Below are 6,000 nucleotides of genomic sequence, written 5' to 3'. Positions count from 1 at the left end.
GGAAACCATCGTTTCCAATAATCTTCTTTCGTTGACATTTCCGATTGTATCATAAATCAGAGACCCGCGATTTCGTGGCGTAACGTCTCGATACGTGTAGCAAGGAGCTAATTACGGTGCAGGTCGAATCGTCAGTGCTGTATTGGCGTGCATACGTATATACGTATATGCTCGTATGTGTAACCCGAAGTAATATCGGTTGCGATCCTCCACGCGCGAACATCTCCAACTTCTTCCTTTGCCGTGCGTTGAAATCTCCGCGCGAAAATTCTCACATCTCGACTTCTCAGCTAATAATCGACCGCGATTGACGGGCATCTCTGAGTTATGTTCCAGCACTTAATCCTCGCGTAAGTTTAATAAAAAGTTCGAAACGTTCGCCGCGAGAAAGGTCGACCGGTAATCTAACTATTCGCGCGGATACATATTGTAATCTCAATATTATCAAGGAGAATTTTATCCCTCATTAAACAGGCGCCGCCAATTTGTGTCCCTGGCTTAATTCCCAGTCGCGCAATCTATATTATTTCTCTCTCTTCGAGAGATCCTCTTCAATCCAAACAAGACATCTGTCGTGTTGTCATAAGATTTAAAAGCGTACATTGCATTTCTCATTAAAGAGATTTCAGACCACATTTTTTTCGAATTAATAGTATAACTTCGACGTATTTGTAATTAATTTTATTTCTATCAAGTTAATGATTCGCATATGTATTGAGAAAATTGCAATATTAAAATAATCGATTTTGTTTTTCCCATCTTAATTGCTATTGTTTCATTATTTTTTCATTTTTCTTTACATTATTTTTAAATTTTACTTTATTTATTTTTATTATCTCATTCTCATATTCTTTAAACTCATAATTCAAGGAATATATCTACGTGTTGTTATGTAAAATTTAAAGACCTTTATCGAATTTTTCAGTAAAAGGATTTTAGATCACGACACTTTTTTAAATTAATTTTTATAATTTTTTTATATATGTAATTAATTTTATTTCTATCAAATCAATGAAAAGCGTATGAATTGAGAATTTCAATATTAAAATAATCGGTTTTATTTCCTTATTTTATTAATTTTTTTATTGTATTAAATTATTTTGATTAGACATCGCATTTTTCTCCTTTAAACCCGCACTCTTTAAGATTCGTTTCATTCAAATTACACGCTTCGCGGAATCGCGTTACGTATGGATCGAGGACGGCGGAGCGCTAATAGTTATAGTTACGGTCGTTTAGCGTTTGGGACAGTAGATTTTGCAACCGTTGTGCATATCATTAGTGCAATCGGCGTGTGTATTAATAGCAGATGCAATCTCGTCGAAATTCGCCGGATGTCTCGCTATGTTCTTTGTCCGTCCGCGATGAAAGAGGCTTCTCCCCCTCTCTCGTCGCTCTCCTTCCGCACTCCCTCGCATTTCGTCACAGGGCGATGGGAACAATTTGATATTTCGCGTTCGGTTTCATATACACGTAGGATGTATATCCTTCCCATATTACGATATGCCACTCGGGCTGGCATTGTCAGACTAAACTGTGCCCATATCCCGTCTAAGTGTCCCATTTCGATCCAACATGTATCACGAGATCTCTCACAATTATTAGTTGCGTGGCATTCAAAGATTCTTAAATCTTATGCATTCGTGAAACAATCGAGTTTTGTAATTGCTTGTTATTTGTTGAGACTCCAAGACTTGTTTCAAGCGTAATTCGTTGTCATCGTTACAACTCTTTAATTATTGTGATTTTTTAAATTGTTGAATAAATAAATTGCGCACTGAGAAAAAAATCTGGTTGCATTAATTAGAATTCTGGCAGATTCAACCGGTATGTCTGTTGGAAAATGGACGAACCAGAATTCTTGTAGGAATTACCAGATGAATCTGATTAATTTCTTCCTGTTAAATTTATCAAATTTTCTGATTAATGATACTAAACTCGTCAGCACCAAGTCGTCTAAAATTTTTTCCATCTAATTTCAAAAGTCTATTTAATATCCTGAATTCCAACAAGATTATTGGATAAATTCAATCCAGATTATTGAATAAATTATTTTAAATTCAGTCCGTTAGAAATTACTAACTGATAAACAGTGATGCAAGAAGAGGATGCAACTCAAACACACACAATCAGAGAGCTAGCGTCCTCTTTCTGGCACTACTGCTCGTAAGAGAAAAAAAATATACTTTAGATTTAACGTTAATACTAGTTGTTTATATACATTTCATGGCAAATATTGAATACGAGTTAAGTTAAGAGTGGGTCGTCGCCTAATGGCAAGCAGAGAAATTAATGTAACAAGAAATTTTATAAATTCAACCAGAAAATACTAACCGAAGCCTTATAGTAAAATCTATTAAACGTTCTAGTTATAAAAAATCGAGTCTTATGCGATATCCGATAATTCTATACATGTGCGATTTTTCCGCATTTATTTTTTTTTGAACGTATCATCTCGTATATTTTGCTTCAAAAATCTCGAAACATTCGATATTACACTGAGAGATACATTGAGAGAAATCATTTGATTGCACCAACAAGACGTATATGATTGAAGGCATTTTGGTTAAATCAAACAAGAATTTAGTTATCATGATAACATTCGATTTTTTATAACTAGAATGTTTAATAAAGTTTACTGTAAGGATTTGGTTAGTACTTTCTGATTTGATCTATAAAATTTTTTGTTATTAATTGTTATTAGTTCCTTTGCTTGCCTCTAGGCAGCGAGTCACTCTTAACTTAACTTATATTCAATATTTGCCATGAAATGTATATAAAGAACTAGTATTAACGTTAAATCCAAAGTATATTTTTTTTCTCTTACACGCAGTAGTGCCAGAAAGAGGATGCTAGCTCTCTGATTGTGTGTGTTTGAGCTGCATCCTCTTCTTGCATCACTGTTTATCAGTTTAATTTCTAACAAACTGAATTTAAAATAATTTATTCAATAATCTGGATTGAATTTATCCAATAATCTTGGAATTCAGAATATTAAACAGACTTTTGAGATTAGATGGAAAAAATTTTAGACGACTTGATGCTGGCGAGTATCATGATAACTAGAAATTCTTGTTTGATTTAACATTGCTTTCAATCATATACGTCTTGTTGGTATATAAACAATCAAATGATTTTTCTCATTGAGTGTGTGTGAAATGAATAATTCGATCGATTAAATTGCCAAGTTATTGATATTCGATATTTGCTAATCATCCAATCTGGCCTACTGTAAACTCGAAAGGCAAACTATGTAAATATACATAGCGCTTAGATGAAGTCATTTAATATGAGTTTCTCAGGCCTTTATGCATCTCTCAGGATGCACGTTCCAGCTATGATTGCATGTGATCGCGAGATAGCGGAATCTCATTTGTAACGATGCCAATTGCTATGATTGCAAGTTGTAAGAAATTTGTAACAAAAAGCATATGAGAGAGAAAGAGAGAGAAAAATAATCTCTACAAAATTACAAACATTATGATAAAGAGTCAAATTTTTACGACTAAATTTCTTATTATTTTCTTGGAATTTATTTACAAATTAACTGCAAAATTTATTTGAAAAATATCTATAATTAAAAATTTGCAACGCACCCTCCCTTCCTTCCTCTCTCTCTCTCTCTCTCTCTCTCTCTCTCTCTCTCTCTCTCTCTCTCTCATTCTCTTTCTCACGCTATTTAATAAATAATAATTCCAAGCATTCCCTATTAAATGTGGCAGTACATCACGCTAAAGATAGATTTTTTAGACGAAAAATGTTTCGTAAAGTATCGTGATAAATTGTTCTCGATCTCGAATAAAAGGTTACGGCCGCAAGCTGAAGCTGATGTTCATCCTCGGTGCTTTTCACGCGCACGCAGACCTTGATCTCGCAACAGTCTGTGACCCTGGTGTCGCAAATATACCCGCAAGTACATTGAAACCCGTTGCTGCTGATGCTGTTATTGTCGTGTTTTAAGGAAAAAGGAGGATCATCATTAAGGCCGTGCGTCTCGCGGCCGATCGCGTGACTAATTTTCTTCTTGTGTTCGTTCACTGAAAGATGCCTGAAGAGATCAGACAGGCCGTCTTCTGTTCGTGCGAATACCTTACTCTCCACGTGACCTCGTACATGTCACTCACTAAAATTGATTAAGGAAATCTAGTAGAGAAGTATTAAATTTAACTATTCAATTCAATCATCTTCTTTCGATTCGATCGAAAGGAAAAAAAATAAAGAGGTAATATCTGTAAAACGGTCTAAACAATTTAGCTGGGAGGAACGACGGTGTCGGCAGGAGACACTTGATTATGAGTTATGCAAAGTTATGCCGAACGATCGATTGTTACAGCTCACATCGACTTCGAGGAGCTTACGGTATCCTCGGGAAACTCATGAGAAAGTTAATTTTCTCCTCTGACATGAGACAAGTAAAAGTATATTATATTCTTCGGGAATGATGTCAAGTATCGTGTTTGGGGAGGAGAATGGGGGGAGGGTGTTTCAAAAGATGCTCTCGGACACACATGTGACAGCGAGCGGGACAGACACATACTCGGTTCAGGTGCTCGTTCAGAAGCTAATTCTAGAAGTATGCGTGCGAAGCAACGGTCATAATGGCATAATTACAAGTTGAAGATGAGGTAATCGAGCGTGCGCTGGTTCGATAGTTTTGTAAAGTACGATTACGTCCTCGCGCGACGAGGAGAGATTGCGAAAGATGAAGTGGACTTGAGGGAACATGCGATTTTATAATACTTTAATTCTTCTCTTAATATAGACGTACACAATCGTCGACAATAATAGGAAGTAATCTTAAATTACGTAAAAGGATCTTCCTTTTAAATCGACAGCTTGTAAATTCACGAGACTTTCGCGCGAGCGGACTCGCACGTATCCCGATCGGTCGCGCATTTCAGATTCTCTCGTACTCGAAGAACTGGACTTGGTTAAGCGGATGAAAAAAAAAAACGATAGAAAGTGGAGAGAAAAATCGTTTGATTGTACCAACAAGACGTATACAGGGTGACCCATTTTAACTTAGGCAGCCAAATAACTCGAAAAATAAGCACACTACGAAAAAATGGTTAGAATCAAAATTTCGTCATTTCGAGGGGGACGTACAATGACGTTAAAATCAGCCCCCCCACCCCTCCCCTTGGGCGATGAGGGGGGGCAAGTTTGAAATCTTAAATGGGAACCCCTATTTTTTATTGCATATTCCTGTAGCTTATCTCGAGAGCTTTCCAAAACACTATAATTAAGTACCTTTTTATTAAGTACTTTTTGAGTTATAAGGCTTGAAATAATTTCTTAATTTTACATAAACCATAAAATATCTAGTAAACCATTCATTTTTCGATTATCTTACCTTCATACTTTTATGTACAAAATAATGAGAGGAATCAATTGGTGTAAAGAAAACACATAGTTGTTTCTAAGAAAAAATATGTAATTTGCAATTAACAATTCTATATTTTTTCTTAAAAACAACTGTATGTTTTCTTTACACCAATTGATTCCTCTCATTATTTTGTACATAAAAGTATGAAGGTAAGATAATCGAAAAATGAATGGTTTACTAGATATTTTATGGTTTATGTAAAATTAAGAAATTATTTCAAGCCTTATAACTCAAAAAGTACTTAATAAAAAGGTACTTAATTATAGTGTTTTGGAAAGCTCTCGAGATAAGCTACAGGAATATGCAATAAAAAATAGGGGTTCCCATTTAAGATTTCAAACTTGCCCCCCCTCACAGCCCAGGGGGAGGGGTGGGGGGGCTGATTTTAACGTCATTGTACGTCCCCCTCGAAATGACGAAATTTTGATTCTAACCATTTTTTCGTAGTGTGCTTATTTTTCGAGTTATTTGGCTGCCTAAGTTAAAATGGGTCACCCTGTATAATTGAAGGCATTTGGGTTAAATCAAACAAGAAATTCTAGTTATCATGATAAGACTCGATTTTTTATAACTAAAATGTTCAACAGATTTTACTATAAGGATTTGGTTAATAT

Source organism: Camponotus floridanus, unplaced genomic scaffold (genome assembly GCF_003227725.1).
Source record: "Camponotus floridanus strain SB8 unplaced genomic scaffold, Cflo_v7.5 scaffold181, whole genome shotgun sequence".
In the NCBI taxonomy this organism is placed as follows: domain Eukaryota; kingdom Metazoa; phylum Arthropoda; class Insecta; order Hymenoptera; family Formicidae; genus Camponotus; species Camponotus floridanus.
The sequence above is the reverse complement of the archived record's forward strand: the minus strand, read 5'-3'. Positions refer to the sequence as shown.